General features: G+C 37.6%; 1 long non-coding RNA gene across 1 annotated transcript; it reads left to right on the top strand.

Moving 5' to 3' along the window:
* The first annotated feature begins 518 nt into the window (after nt 1–518).
* LOC114539265 lies at nt 519–4,496 on the top strand. The gene is made up of 3 exons (XR_003688863.1): nt 519–618; nt 2,198–2,362; nt 4,031–4,496. It is a non-coding gene; the product is annotated as an uncharacterized LOC114539265 (long non-coding RNA).
* The last annotated feature ends 13,258 nt before the right edge of the window (nt 4,497–17,754 follow it).

Below are 17,754 nucleotides of genomic sequence, written 5' to 3' on the forward strand. Positions count from 1 at the left end.
GCAGGGTCGCTAAACTTGAAGTATCTATAATTTCTGAGAGCAAACAGTACTTTGTATATACCTAGTTTGTATTAAAACACTACGTCAACGTGAATCACTAAATCAACTATAAAACAGAAAATCTTGGGTTTACTAATATATGCAATTACCGCCACAGCATATGAATACAATCTAAATCTTAACAACTTACCTTTGTAGTTGTTGAACATGGTTGTGAAAGCTCTTTCAATTCGACATTCATATTTTTCAATTTTTCACAAGGAAAGAACGTCGATTCAAACACGAGGCACAAGGACTCGTAAAAAAATAAACATTGCACAAAATCACCCCCAAACCTCCCTAAATGCCAACTGATGTACATAATTCATCCGTGTAACCCAGGGCTTCTCGGTCAAAATGTTTTGGGTTACCTGTAGAAATGCCAACTTCTGTGTTCTGTCGCCCAAAACTACGACGAAAAGGAAAAAAGACCATGGCATTTTAAGACTCCGCTGCGCATACGCAGGCGGAGTAATAATTGTGACTATTTTGCTACACCCGTTCACCCCGAGCGATTAACTCGAGCAAATCAGTGAGCAAGATTTCTTCGGAACCTTCGTCTTAACGGGTCTTTCTCAGGTACGGTCTCCGCGGATAAATTTCTCGTATGTTTTAGAAATATGAAAACCAAATTTACAATGACTAGCCACGTTAATAATTTTTCACAATTGAAGACAGCGTGCCTAACATCGCATCCCAATTATTAAATATTTTAATTGGGTTTGTGTATTTTAGGGTCGTTAAACTAGGAGTGAAAAAATTGGCTTAAAACATGAATTGTCTCCACACCATATACAAAATGAAATCAAGCTTACAGGGTTGAGGGGTGTTCTGTATTTATAGTTAATATCCCTATCTTTTGCTGAGGGTTCCTAAACAATTTCTAAAAGGATTCAAAGGGATCTTTGAAACCTGAAAATTCTCTGGAGGTCGATACTTTAAAACCTTTCAATAGCATTCAGTCATTCACAGCATAATTATATTTGGTTTGCTTGTGAATAGTTACATATGACTATAGTAAAAGGGTTTAATTTACTTAATTGACCTTAGAGCCTACAGAATACATTGTAAATACCAAGATTGTTGGTGCTGTATTAATCATTGCTAAAATATACTGAAAAATGATGGGAAAAGTATTGCTTATTGATTATACTGTACCTGTCCTAAAACTAAAAGTATACTTATTTGGCCATAGCACATTTGATGAAATGCATTGACCAAACTGTTTACAAAGCTGGTTTTTATATTGTTGTTTGAATCCTTAAACCTGCCATAATTTTTTTCCATTTTATGAGCGACACAAGAATTTTTCTAAGAGAGGGAAGGACTTCTCTTAAATTATGCTATACATAAGTTTTTTTAACACCAACTAGTGTAATTGTGAACAATTATTATGCTTATGATTAAGCATTGCATTGAGAGGGAGTCTGAAATGAGTGAAAAACATTCCGATGCATTAAATATTGAAAGTCAGTTAGTTACTGTAAGCTTAGTGTTCTGTCAAATATTGGTACCAGAAATTATAAGCTTCACTTGATTAGTGCTAACGGCATTCTGTGAGTAACTTAGAGTAAACATTGCTCTTGGCATTGGCAACAATTTCAAAAAGAAAAAGTTAAACCACTAATAAATTGGAATATAATTATACCACACAACGATAAAGTTGTGGTCAATACAATTAATATTAGCATTCCATTGTTAATAGCATGCAGTATAATTTTGAGTATACAGTAGCTTTACTTTTGTAATAATTTTGGCTACTTTTTAAAGGATGTAGCTGAAGTAGCTGATATTTTTTGCAAAGTAATTTGTCAAATCCTTAGAAATAAAACAAACAATACCAAACAGAAATTTCAAATGTTGCAAAATAGCACTGATATATTGTATGTGTTGAAAACCATTCTATTTAAACAACACTATAATGAAAACATTGCTGTTGAATCTTCTGCTTAAATGCTTTTCAGCCTTGGTCAACAAAAAGAATCTTGACATAAACTTCTAGGTTGTTAGCCAGTTGTTGAAGCTGCCTTCCTGATTCCTGGTTGTTGCTCTCTTGTACTCCATGAAAACTGTAGCAAACCACAGCATGTTTAAGTTGCCTCAACCTTAAGATTGCATAGGTTTTCTGAGGTTTACTAAAAGCATGTTAATTTTTTAGATGTACAGAACCTATGAAGTATGCTGAAACAAGTGCTTCAATTACACTCTGGTCCTTTCACTCTAATATATGATGTGCAGCATAAAATGTCTTGAAACAGATATGGGTAATGTAAAAGTGTTGTGGTTGCGGAAAAGTGCAAACTAAGGCTTGGACAGGAATGAGGTAACCGATTTTTGCTTCTCTACTGATAGTTCATTGGGCAATGTTACGATTGTGTCAGTCCTGTTCTGTAAAAGAAGAGCAACCTTCTTGCTGATCTTGTTTCATTCCCACTCTTTCAAAGGAGTAAACAAGTTGTTTATTCAAGATACCCCAAAATGACAATCACTTACTTTCAGAGATCAGTGTGGTCGGGGCTAAATTGTGGGGGATATGATTTTTTCCTTCCTGCTTTTTTATATGTTTTATCTAATAGTTTGTGTTGTGATGTCCTGTTGCATGACATTTCAGATGTACATAGTTGTTGTTATTACTATAGTAGCTACCTAAAAAGTCAAAACACAGGCAGCACAATGTCATTTGAAATGATATATTCTCTGTACCTTACCAGGTACATACCTTTTTCTAAAAAATGCGTTAAAAACAGCTTCTTAGCCAACGGCAACACATTGCAAAAAATCAAATTAATGGCTATGAATTCTTTGACTAGGTGAAATATACTGGAACTCACAAAGTACATTTAAGCCTTTAAAATTTAATTGCATTCGCGCATGTTGAAAATCTCTATAAACAAGTCAGGTTTTCTGCTACGCTTGTCTACGATCTCACACTCTTTGACTGTTTATCATTTTACATTTACTCAGAATTGAACACTTTACGACATAACTCTATGGTACTGTCTAACCACGATACTACAATTCACGATCTCATGCACACAACACTACAACAATGATTTTAACCTATATTTGTAATAAAAAACAGGATGCTTTATTAATCAATTATGCATTTCACTATAGGTCCTTATAGGATGTTTCTCTGTAGTTTTACGCTCCGCTACAAACCTCATTCGCGTCCTCTTAGGCCTGCATGTATGTTTCCTATGCTATATAGCTATAGTACTATCCCTATGCATGTTTCCTATGCTATATAGCTATAGTACTATCCCTATGCATGTTTCCTATGCTATATAGCTATGATACTATCCCTATGCATGTTTCCTATGCTTTATAGCTACGATACTATCCCTATGCATGTTTCTTCTGCTATATAACTATGATACTATCCCTATGCATGTTTCTTACGCTATATAGCTAGGATGCTATCCCTATGCATGTTTCCTATGCTATATAGCTATGATACTATCCCTATGCATGTTTCCTATGCTTTATAGCTACGATACTATCCCTATGCATGTTTCTTCTGCTATATAACTATGATAATATCCCTATGCATGTTTCCTATGCTATATAGCTATGATACTATCCCTATGCATGTTTCCTATGCTATATAGCTATGATGCTATCCCTATGCATGTTTCCTATGCTATACCTATGATACTATCCCTATGCATGTTTTCTATGCTATATAGCTATGATGCTATCCCTATGCATGTTTCCTATGCTATATACCTATGATACTATCCCTATGCATGTTTCCTATGCTATATAGCTATGATGCTATCCCTATGCATGTTTCCTATGCTATATACCTATGATACTATCCCTATGCATGTTTTCTATATGCTATATAGCTCTGATACTATCCCTATGCATGTTTCTGATGCTATAATTTTATAGCTATATGATACTATCCCTATGCATCTTTCCTATGCTATATAGCTATGATACTATCCCTATGCATGCAATTTCTAAAAGCATGTTAATTTTTTAGATGTACAGAACCTACTAAAGTATGCTGAAACATGTGCTTCAATTACACTCTGGTACTTTCACTCTAATATATGATGTGCAGCATAAAATGTCTTGAAACAGATATGGGTAGTGTAAAAGTGTTGTGGTTGCGGAAAAGTGCAAACTAAGGCTTGGACAGGAATGAGGTAACCGATTTTTGCTTCTCTACTGATAGTTCATTGGGCAATGTCATGATTGTGTCCGTCCTGTTCTGTAAAAGAAGAGCAACCTTCTTGCCGATGTTGTTTCATTCCCACTCTTTCAAAGGAGTAAACAAGATGTTTATTCAAGATCCTCCAAAATGACAATCACTTACTTTCAGAGATCAGTGTGGTTCTGGCTTAATTTTGGCTGATATAATTTTTCCCTTCCTGCCATTTTATATGTTTTGTGTAATACTTTGTGTTGTGATGTCCTGTTGACATTTCAGATGTACATAGTTGTTGTTATTACTATAGTAGCTAAAAAGTCAAAACACAGGCAGCACAATGTCATTTGAAATGATATATTCTCTGTACCTTACCAGGTACATACCTTTTTCTAAAAAATGCGTTAAAAACAGCTTCTTAGCCAACGGCAACACATTGCAAAAAATCAAATTAATGGCTATGAATTCTTTGACTAGGTGAAATATACTGGAACTCACCAAGTACATTTAAGCCTTTAAAATTTAATTGCATTCGCACATGTTGAAAATCTCTATAAACAAGTCAGGTTTTCTGCTACGCTTGTCTACGATCTCACACTCTTTGACTGTTTATCATTTTACATTTACTCAGAATTGAACACTTTACGACATAACTCTATGGTACTGTCTAACCACGATACTACAATTCACGATCTCATGCACACAACACTACAACAATGATTTTAACCTATATTTGTAATAAAAAACAGGATGCTTTATTAATCAATTATGCATTTCACTATAGGTCCTTATAGGATGTTTCTCTGTAGTTTTACGCTCCGCTACAAACCTCATTCGCGTCCTCTTAGGCCTGCATGTATGTTTCCTATGCTATATAGCTATAGTACTATCCCTATGCATGTTTCCTATGCTATATAGCTATGATACTATCCCTATGCATGTTTCCTATGCTTTATAGCTACGATACTATCCCTATGCGTGTTTCTTCTGCTATATAACTATGATACTATCCCTATGCATGTTTCTTACGCTATATAGCTATGATACTATCCCTATGCATGTTTCCTATGCTATATAGCTATGATACTATCCCTATGCATGTTTCTTACGCTATATAGCTATGATGCTATCCCTATGCATGTTTCCTATGCTATATAGCTATGATACTATCCCTATGCATGTTTCCTATGCTTTATAGCTACGATACTATCCCCATGCATGTTTCCTATGCTATATAGCTATGATACTATCCCTATGCATGTTTCCTATGCTATATAGCTATGATACTATCCCTATGCATGTTTCCTATGCTATATAGCTATAGTACTATCCCTATGCATGTTTCCTATGCTATATAGCTATGATACTATCCCTATGCATGTTTCCTATGCTATATAGCTATGATACTATCCCTATGCATGTTTCCTATGCTATATAGCTATGATACTATCCCTATGCATGTTTCCTATGCTTTAAGCTACGATACTATCCCTATGCATGTTTCCTATGCTATATAGCTATGATACTATCCCTATGCATGTTTCCTATGCTATAGCTATGATACTATCCCTATGCATGTTTCCTATGCTATATAGCGATAGTACTATCCCTGCATGTTTCCTATGCTATATAGCTATGATACTATCCCTATGCATGTTTCCTACGCTATATAGCTATGATACTATCCCTATGCATGTTTCCTATGCTATATAGCTATGATACTATCCCTATGCATGTTTCCTATGCTATATAGCTATAGTACTATCCCTATGCATGTTTCCTATGCTATATAGCTATGATACTATCCCTATGCATGTTTCCTATGCTATATAGCTATGATACTATCCCTATATATGCATGCAATTTCTACTACACTTTTATAATTACAACATAGATCCTTACAATACATAATTATACGAACTTTACAATATGGTTCCCTGTAGTAAAATGATAGCAGCAGTAATATGCTAGCTACTTGCCTGTTGTGAAGTTTCGTTGGGTTGAGGTCTTAACTGCCTATTCGCGGGTGGACATATAAGGCTTGTTTTCGTATAACCGTTGCAACATAGCACCATCACTGCCATATTGCCCAGGGGCCAAGGATGGTACAACCAATGATGTGTGCACTGACATTACCAATTCAATGTCAACACTATCAGGGATTTTTCCATCAAATGCTTCAATATTGGCAAGGTGGACTTGCACTGCATTCATTGCCTTGGTGAAATGGCATCCTGAAATCACATGGCTCTTCTCCATCAAGGTTAGGCGACTTCCCTGACGTGGCACGATGGTAATATCAGGACCTGACGAGAACACCAAGTCGCGCATGAACGGTCTTGTGTCTGTGACCTTTGGCCTCGACGAAACACTTCTCTGCCGCTGGCGTTGCGATGGAACTGCCGTCTCGCCAAACAGCTGTCATAGCACTGATAGCAGGCGTTGTAGCTGTAGTTGAACTTGGACCATGTGTCCGTGTAGGTTCTGGCAGAGTCTCGACCACAGCTTGTTGCGTATTCTCATTTTGCGCCATTTCCGTTGAGCAGCTGCGACGTTGTAATTGGGGCCCCAGGCTTCTAGCCTCGCCAATGCCGCTCTGATAAGCTCTAATTCACGGTTTTTCCAACTGCATGAAGCGCTTCACAGTTTCTACCCTCGCAAGCATAAACTGAAAAAACAATTTCATTGAGATAATGTATGCCTTCAATGTCTGAGGTTTTCTTGGCGTTTTTAGCTTGTCATTGCCAAGGAAGAAATTCGTTCCGACGAGATCGATTGATTTGTCTTGCCACATTATCGATATGTCCTCCGCGTTTGGCTAGATTTCGTATATAATGCGGCACACACGACTCACATGATCTCGCGCATCTGAATTCTTCCTCCCCTTCCCCTCGAAGCTTTGCAGATGGTTTTCAAAAACTCTCAAGATCTTCATCTGGCTGGTGACTTTTAGTGTGCGATGAGGTGGTTCAGGTCTTGGTCGGGGCTCCCTAAACACGCGGTACTCGCTTATCATATACACAACTCGACCATCGAATACAATACTCGACCAGCTTTTGTCCAGTTTGGCTTGCCATATTCCGCAACACAATCCCCCAGCCTGACACTACGAGTCAAGCATTTCGATTGCATTGCGCATCTAGCGCTGCCTTTCTCCATTGCAACGTGTGAATGTCAATAAAATCTATCTCATGCATGATCAGTTCTAACACATAATACGCTACATGCAATATAATACATAGAATAACATGTAGTCATCGATATCTCTTAGCGTTTCATCGTCCCCGAAAGGAATGGTGTCTAAAGTATCGTCGTCGCTGTGAACGTTTAACTTGATTTGGCTCTTCGGGCAATGTCTGACCCAGAAGTGAGGCAAAGTCACGAATGATAGGTATGATATTGTACATTCTGTTGGTTCTGTCGCGAAACCTCGCCTCTCTGCATGTTACGCTGCTGCTGGCACCAGATTCAACGAATACCACAATTTGGGGACTGTAGTTTTTTACGTTTATTAACACTCTATGTACAGGTATATTCAGTACACACGTAGTGCACGTCGATAACACAATACTCTTAAGACAACACGCTTAAGGACACACTCGCTCTGAACACGACGTTGCGGTTACAACACACCACACAATACAACTAATAACCAATCGCCAATCCAACTCAACTTCCCTAAAGTTTAAAATTCTACTTATATTTATACTAAAGATAGGGGATATTATTCTATTTTCGCTTCAACTTCCTTTGCGCAATTTATGCACGTCCCAGGATGTTTTATCCCCGCAACGCGGTTAACTCTCTAACCACACTGCCCCCATTCTTCCATCTGTTTGCGTTAGCGTGTGGGACAGCGGTTTCCTTCCTCGTGGTTGGACGTGCGTATGCATGTGTTTGTGCGCATTATTTCGCCTGTTTAAAAATTTATTATATTTTGATATAAATGAATATAATTATATGAATATATATAATACACAACAACTCTACTGACAAACAAGACATTTGACACGTTTTCACAACAGGTTCTGAGTAGGGTACATTTGGTGTTGTTATAGATGTCGTTGCCTCGTACCACTGCTCCTCTAAACATAGAATACAACCAACAGAAAAGCACGATGAGCAAGCAGCAGCCGGTTACATGGTCTTGTTAAGGCATATCGTGCAATTAAAAATCTTGCCCAACATCTCTTTAGCCCGCTCTTCTACGGTCGAACTGGGGGTAGTAGGATGACGAATGGTACTGATTGACGCCAGAGGAACTGGTTCGTCAAAATCCTCATCAGGAGAGAGTCGGACACTATATATAGACGCCTAAAATGCTCTTAAGATATCGCCTGGTTTTCTTTTCTTGGTCGCATTAGATTTTCTTCGAATTCGAAATGTTTGCGACTTGGTTCTCTCTTATGGCTACTATTTTTCTATTCCTTCTCCAAAATTGGGAACCTTGCGGGAAAAACCGACATAAATGTAATATTATAATATGCTTCTATATCCGGCTGTAACCATGCTTCATGCTACTTCGTACGTTCATTAATATATTTAGGATATAATATCAGATCTTAGTGACTTAGTTGTCAATATTTTTGAACATGCAGCCTGACAGATTTCGCTATATGTCTATACTTGTTCTTATAAGTAAATCATATACTTCGATCCATGTGCGATTATATACAGCTAACTATATATATTTTTAAGAAGATAAATTGTTTTACTATAAACATCAGATCGATATAGTTCCCATTTTCTGCTTTAAAATTAAAAAAGTCAACTCACCGATAAAGTATATACTTCAATGGATGGTAACTAAGTAGTTTATGATTACACTATGCAAAAACATAGAATTTATAATCAGTTTCATGACAACACATGCACGGATAAATTAGGTATATAAAAGACTCGAAACGCTAGCTATTAATTACCTGTTGTACTTTCGCATGGCATGACTGGCAAATACTTAACGTCCAACAATTTCACGTCGTAACCGAGCTGGGCTTTTCACAAATTTTCAATGCCAGTCACACTAGCATGATATGTCAGATGTATCTGGTATTTTTCCGTCACATCGCCACCGCGGCTGACTTCTTCCACCCAGCCAAGGTTCTACTTAAAGCGTGGTTGTTGTCAACTATATACAGTATGTCGATTGTTTATTTGCAGGCCACAAGGTCGTGGGTTAAGGGAGGTTCTTGCTTTTGCCGGCTGGTAAGATAATTACAATCTTCTTGGCGAAAATTGATGCGTTGGGTTGCGATAAATCATTGGGCTTGTGGCTGTTGTTCCGAGTGCACGCGTATCTGCAACATCCCCGTTGACCACGTATGTTCTTTCCAGGTTTTCCTTCTCGAATACAGCGTTTCCCTCGCCTGAAGGAAGAATAATTTCGCCTTCTTCTTCACATCTTTAGATAGATCCCTCGAGTCAGATCTAGCTTAAAAATCATAGTTAAATTGCTATAGTTGTCATGGAAGAAAGACGTAACTTTAATTGCCGAACTCTGAATTTCATCTTAACAGTTGCCATCGCAGTTTTAGGGCAGAGCGTTGAAAATTAAATACATTTATAAGTACGGTTTGAAACGTTGTCTATGTTGTCGTATAACTTGCAGCTTCTTTCTTTATATGCTTAGTGAATGCGACTTTAGTTCTAGTGCCGAAAAACCACTGTAGCAACGTAAAATTGTCTCATTTCTTTATGCCAATCTTCGAACAGAACAAACGAATGTTTCTATTCTAGTTTTCTTTTCTTGGTCGCATTAGATTTTCTTCGAAATCGAAATGTTTGCGACTTGGTTCTCCCTTATAGCTACTATTTTCCTATTGTTTCTCCAAAATTGGGAACCTTGCAGGAAAAACCGACATAAATGTAATATAATATGCTTCTATATCCGGCTCTATCATGCTTCACGCTACTTCGTACGTTGATTAATATATTTAGGATATAATATGAGATCTTAGTGACTTAGTTGTTAATATTTTTGAACATGCAGCCTGACAGATTTCGCTATATGTCTATACTTGTTCTTATAAGTAAATCATATACTTCGATCCATGTGCGATTATATACAGCTAACTATATATATTTTTAAGAAGATAAATTGTTTTACTATAAACATCAGATCGATATAGTTCCCATTTTCTGCTTTAAAATTAAAAAAGTCAACTCACCGATAGAGTATATACTTCAATGGATGGTAACTAATTAGTTTATAATTACACTATGCACAAACATAGAATTTATAATCAGTTTCATGACAACACATGCACGGATAAATTAGGTATATAAAAGACTCGAAACGCTAGCTATTAATTACCTGTTGTACTTTCGCATGGCATGACTGCATGGCAAATACTCAACGTCCAACAATTTCACGTCCTAACCGAGCTGGGCTTTTCACAAATTTTCAATGGCAGTCACACTAGCATGATATGTCAGATGTATCTGGTATTTTTCCGTCACACCACCACCGCGGCTGACTTCTTCCACCCAGCCAAGGTTCTACTTAAAGCGTGGTTGTTGTCAACTATATACAGTATGTCGACTGTTTATTTGCAGGCCACAAGGTCGTGGGTTAAGGGAAGTTCTTGATTTTGCCGGCTGGTAAGATAATTACAATCTTCTTGGCGAAAATTGATGCATTGGGTGGCGATAAATCATTTGGCATGTGGCTGTTGTTCCGAGTGCACGCGTATCTGCGACATCCCCGTTGACCACGTATGTTCTTCTCCTCGAATACAGCGTTTCCCTCGCCTGAGGGAAGAATAATTTCGCTCTCTTCTTCACATCTTTAGATAGATCCCTCGAGTCAGATCTAGCTCAAAAATCGTAGTTAAATTGCTATAGTTGTCATGGAAGAAGGACGTAACTTTAATTGTCGAACTCCGAATTTCACCTTAACAGTTGCCATCGCAGTTTATATAGGGCAGAGCGTTGAAAATTAAATACGTTTAAGTCGTTTAAATACGTTTGAGTTTTATCTTGGATGCATAAATGCCACTTTGACATCATCATGTTCTTCATCAACTTCATTAACGAGTCCAACCCAATATTCCTCATCATATTTACAAACAATAAAGTCAGATACCTTTGGAATTGACATCTTCACTGTGTTTTTCTTACCCATGCTCTGTGAGGGGGACAAACTGATGAAAGCTTCTTGTACCAGACAGAGTATGTACATTTTTGCATCTTGCATCCAACATATGTCTGACAGGAACCATATCTTCTCCAGCAATAAAATAACATCAACCCCCTGTACTTCTGCTTTACAATTAATATTCAAAGAACTGTTTTGCTGTCAAAATCTGGTTTGATAGTGTTCTTTGAAGACTGGCTCTTGCAGCCAAACGTTTGAGTGTTCCCCAAGACCATCACATGGAGATTTGCCATGACTCGTAGCAAAAAATGACCGGATACATTTAACGTTGAAGTCCTTCTGATGAAGGCATAGGTTTAGAAAATTTTTGCAGTTTTTGTATTGGCCAGCACACCGATCACTAAAATCATGTTGGTGTTGGTGTTGGTGTATCAATGTTGGTGTTGTGAAAATCTCCTCCTTTATGATATTGACAGTTTTCTTCATAATTTCATACACAAAACAAGTGTCATGATTCAAGTCATCTGAAATAAAGCACACGGTTTTCTCTGTAATTGTATTGTCCTTTTTTAGTACAGAACAATTGGGGGCAAGGTGCATGATTGTTTGTTCCAGTGAAATCCCTGGATTTCATCTTGGATGACAAATTGATAATTCTCAGCAAAACCGCCCAAAACAATCACTTCATTTTCTTTCAGTTCTTCCTTACATTTCTTCAGATACTTTGCTCTAGCTGTAGCAATGTACGAGTGTATTATCAAGAAATTGAGTTTTTCAACAAGGAGGGAAATAAAATCTCCAATTGGCAGGATCTGTTGTACCAACTCAGAGCGGACAACATTGGTCCATTGTTGGAAATGTATGTTCAGTATTTCATCTTCATCGTCACCTTCTGGTTGGAGTTGATCATTTAAATACTTCTCCAATTCTTGTGTGTCAGCTGGGCATTTTGGGCAACGGTGGACCGTACACTCTTTTGAGTCCCTCCTACACACCAACATGTCCATGAGCCCATGGCGATCTTTATCAAGGTTGATTGCACTAAGCTTAAGTACAACATTCTGATGGATTGTGCACACGCGAACAGAATGCGTTCCAGAACATCCAACCAATACACACCATTTTGGTCGAAGACTGCAAAATTTTGAAAAAACAATTTTTAATTGGTGATATTTCTGTTTGAAGGCAGCGTAGAGTTCTTTAAGGTCAAAAAGCAGAAGCCTTTTTTGCATGTGGGTATTTCTTGCTATGCTGACAAAATCTTTTTTTCCAGGCATTAGTCTAAGTGGGTGATTCCAAATCAAGTGATTTTTTTGCAGTTGACAAAGCAATGGGTAAATATGGGGACGAATAATGAACAAATAAAATAAGTGCGTAAAAATGAGAGGTATTTTATGGTCTAAATCTGTTTCAAATTTAAATATAGCAAAATCCTCAACTCATCCCCCAAAACATGACAAGATTAATAAATACTGAAAATTTCATAGCAATCAGTGAAATTGTTCCAAAAATATCCTTTCTTAACCTCGAAAACAGGCTATTTTGAGAAATGCCATTTGAAGTTAAAGTTATATGTGATGTCAATAAAATTATGTCTAAACAGTCAATTTTAAATCTATACAAAGCTAGAAGGCACCAGCTTTATAAGTGGTACCTTCAGCCTCTCTTTGAATTTAAAGCATTTTCTCACACTGGCGGCGCTTCTTCTCCTTTTCTGTTGCTCGCAAATCAGCAGTGCTCACACGTTTTCTGTCCTTGGATGCTAAACCTTTGCTGGTATACTCTCTACCTCCTACTGGCTGCTCCACAGTGGAACTGAACCACTGAAGAGGCAACAGCACAACGGACAGACTTAACACCATGATGCTTCTACTGCTTATGATATCGAGATCAGACAACGCCATTGATTGACTCGTTTACATTTTGTGTGCCACCAAGTACACATCTTTGCAGTAAATTTGTTTCACTTAAAGTCATGTACACAGGCTTCAAAACTTCTAGAAAGACAGGAGGCAAGCATTCATCCCCTTTGTATGTTGAAGTCCCACTGGCTTAATCTTGTTGCCATATGTACCATTTTTAGTGCAAAGTTTCTGTGAAACTTTGCAGTATTGTGGTGAGTGGCGAAAATTCACATCAGACAGTCAGTCAGTCAGTCATAGTGTAAACTCCGGGGGGCGGAGTGTTTTTTGTTTGTCGTCTTTTATCCTATGTGGGTGGGTATCAGGAAGTTTGTTTGATCAAGTATATAGTTTTCTGATTTGTATATTCTTTTAGTATTTTCCAATTTAAACAAAATATGAAAGAATTACTGTGGTTATTGTAAATTTTATAACATTCGTTACGATGATATGTGTGTTGTTCCCCCGGTACACGCGATTTCATCTTGAACAGCGCATTAATGCGCATAAGGCCGCGATTAATATTCAGAAGCGCACAATACAATAAGGAGCGATGGAGCGACGAAGTGTTGTTTTGAAATATTTTAAGCGAAAAGCGAGCAAATGTTCGAGAATTTGTGAACTCATTAAACGCAGAACCAAGAAAGAATACGTCCACATCCACTATCGTATTTTAACTACACGCATAACATAATATACACGACTTATTTTGATAATGTACTTCACGAATCTAACATGTGTTGATAGCAATTGATACTGCTGTATAATCGACTATGGAGGTTAAAAATTTTTTAACCATAACAGTGCTTAATAATTACTATTTGTTATAGAGAAACAATGGAGCGAGACAGTTCTGTTTAAAATGTAAAAATCTGAAGCAAATGGCGATATTACTAGCAAGTGCCGATCAGTATTATCAGGTTAAATGGTATGCTAAGGTGCTACACGACACGCACTATTACTACACGTAATAAACACTATATTTGAACTGATCCATTGATGCGCGCATCGTGTTATAAACACACGCATCGAATATTACACTGCGCGATTTATTTAGATCGTATACTTCATTGAATAGAGTGCTAGACAACACAAACTTCATGAAGCATAGGATTGTTTTGTATTTTACGTATTGCAGTTAATTCACGCTAAAATGTTGACAATTAAGTGCTAATATTATTTAGTTCGTTTTCTTACAGCACAACTTCATAGAGCTATATTTATTTAGTGCTTTGTATTTTATTTAGGTAGGCTATAGTGCGATTGCGCGCATATGGTTATGTAAATAGACGGATCGGTTTTGAATATATACAGGCGTCCAATCAGTCCAAAAAAAGGGCAAAGTAACTATTACATTAATTACGTTAGACCATGTTTCATCTGCGCGACCACATTTTAAAAGTCCCGTACGCCTATGCACAAACCAATTTTACTGTCATAAAAAATGCTTCAAAATGAAAACTGTGGATCCACACAGTGGGCATTCAAGGCTAATTATATTGTTATGGTTGATATCCATATATAATATCGCGACTATAGTAATGTAATTTGAGTATGTTTGGTTATATTTTCGTGCTGTCAGGACAAGTGATCGATTCACGCATCGGTGATGTAAATCATGCAAGGTTTATTTTCTTTAATTAAGGTTTATACAGTATAGTGCAATTTAAAAGTATCTTGTGGGATTCTTCTCAGAAATATTTTATTATAAAATGTTTACATCATTTATTTAATACTTCAGTTCAGGCGAGAACGGGTTGTTTGTTTGAGCTATATTCCTCAAAAGCACAACTCGCAAAATAATGATGTACGTAAAAATTGAGCTAGACGCACACCTTGCCGTAACTTTTGTTTTCTCGATAATAGATGAAATATATTGATAATATAATACGCATCACAATAATATTTTATTTTTGCACAATCACAAGTATAACAGCATTTGCATTATAGCTAAAACTTTGCACTATCCTTGGATCCCTAGTTCTTCATCTGGTAAACAGCAACCTTGTTTTCTTGCTCTGAAGGTGATTTCTTTCCTTTTATAGTGTTTTGACGAATAGCAAGACCATAATACTTTTGTAGCTTCTTGATCTTTTCTTCAATTAGGCGACCTCTTCCGCCTATAGTCTTTCCATCATTCAACTTCCCCTTTGTAGAAGCTTAAAAGTTGAGCAGGTGCTTTCCCATTCGCTTTTGCACATGCCCAACACAGTCAAGTTTTTCTACTTTGCATCCTGTATATGCTTCTTCAACAGAGCCATGAGCTTTGCTATGACCATCACAGGTCATCCACCGATACCGTAAGTTATGTGTTGCTTTTGATCGTTCCCATAGAACTGTTGCTCCTTCAGCTTCCATTGCTGGTGAGCTGCCATAAATGTTGATGTCACACTCATTTGATGTTTCATGTTCCAGTTTCCATCGCTTAAATTCTTGAGTGTCAATTTATTTGCTTTAAGTTTTGATTTCTTTAGAGCACATTTTTGACAGGTTTTTGACAAAACGTTTTTATCTAACACTTCCCCAGTGTCCAAAGAAACAACAAAAACTACACCAGTCAATGAGGTGAATCCACTTTTAGCCCAGGTACCATCAAAACTGACAGCTACGTCTACTGGTTGATGCCTCACAAATATTTACTCCCACTCTCTATTTCATTCTTGGATTCGTTTTCCAAAACTTCTGGGATGGCTTCTAATTGAGTGTGATATGCACTTTTACTCATACAAGGCATGTTTAAAATAGTGGATAGTGTAGTCAATCCTTCATAACCACAATCGATTTCGATGTAAACAATTCGTCGATTTACATCATATGATATCCCCCTTTGCGAAACACTGGAAGATGTATTTAACACTTCAGCATTTTGACATCGATCACATTCAATGTTGAGGCTAGACATAAACCCCTGTTTATTTCCTTCTTCTAGTATCAGATTTTCTATATAAATGTAGAGATACAATGGTATATTAGGTAAACACTATATAAACTTACTAAATCACAAAGTAATTGTTGATCACTAATACTGATGCATATTAATGTTAGTTTTTCAAGGCTATCGGTAATGATAACTTTGGCAAGCAAAAACTAACAAAATTGAGTTCCACAACAATTAAACAATGTATAAAATTTGAATAAATCAGCAGACACATCTTCTTTGCATTTGTGAACATCAAAGATGGCAGATGACAGCTGTTGAATATCAACGAGCCTGTATGAAGAAGTTTGGTCATCAATATGTTCTTTTGAAGCATTGCCTGTAGTGTTTAGGCAGCAATGCTGACTTTTCGAGTTTTCCTCTTATGCACTAATTGGTGTAGAAATTTCATTTGGTTTTGAGGGGTTAGCACCGTCGTCACAAGGCGAGTCACCTAAATCCCTATCATCAGTATGGCTGCCATCTTCATCATTTGTGGTTGTTTGATTCTCCTCGCACGCTAGCTTTTGTACACCAACAAAGCCAAGTCTTCCTTGTTTATGATACTTATTTCTTTTTCTTTTCCCAACCATTTACCAAACTAAACTTTACCAAACTTTTTGTTGCATAAGCGCACTTCACAAGACTACAATGCGCTTTGACAATGCATTATTTTGATGAACAACAGCTGAAGAGAAAGTTTACTGACCTTTCGTGATAACTCTTCTCATATTATTACAATTCATTGCATTACACTAAAAAACAATAAGTATTTTAAAAAACACCATCTCCGTTACCACGACCCTCCCCCTCCATAGACCCTCCCCTACTATAAGTAAGAAAGAATTCCTCTTTGTGAATTCCATCATTCACGCTATGGCCGAAGGGAAATGACAAATCGAAGATTTACCGCCACCTCCCGTCCTTTTTGGGTATGACGCCAAAGCGACCGACTTGCAAGTTAGGAAAGGGGGGGGGGGGGTGCAGGAGTAGGACCAATTACGCGACCTAGAGAAACTTTTTTTGCCACATATTCATCAGTCACCGAGGGATGTTCCCGCGCTGATGGGTAATTTGACTATGCTGGTTTTAGTTTGGTAGATTCGCGGTGGAACCCGAGCCGAAACCCGTCCCGTAAACCGCTTAAAACATAATCCACTTTCGCTTTATCTGGATGACCGCATAATTGTATAGAAAAATAAAATTGTCTACATTAGTAGGAGTTACCGAGGACACACAAGGAAGAGTAAAAATGTTATTTAATACACAACCGGACGAAGAACTGTTGTTATTGATTACGCTGTCTCTAATCTCTTCTTGCCTGGCGCCGGCGAGTTGATTCTTCGCTAGGAGTACGCCCTCGTTTCCGAGGGGATTCTTGGCAATAGATCCTGCGATGCGCATCGCCGCATCCCACTTGATCACATTTGTGGTGAAATTGCGGGGACTACTGCACGCCCCAGAGTTCCATGATTTGCAAGCGATAGGCGAGCTTTGGTCCCCCCGAGGTTCCCAAAAACTAGAGATGGAATAAGGCGTGGATTGTGCTGAGACAGCGGTATGATAATGGTACAGATCCGAGTGAATCTTATTCCAATTCGTTGAATTGGATGCCGCAGCGTGTAGGCGAAACGCTTAATCA

This window comes from Dendronephthya gigantea, unplaced genomic scaffold (assembly GCF_004324835.1).
Source record: "Dendronephthya gigantea isolate DGI-Jeju-01 unplaced genomic scaffold, DenGig_1.0 000197F, whole genome shotgun sequence".
Taxonomy (NCBI): Eukaryota; Metazoa; Cnidaria; class Anthozoa; order Malacalcyonacea; family Nephtheidae; genus Dendronephthya; species Dendronephthya gigantea.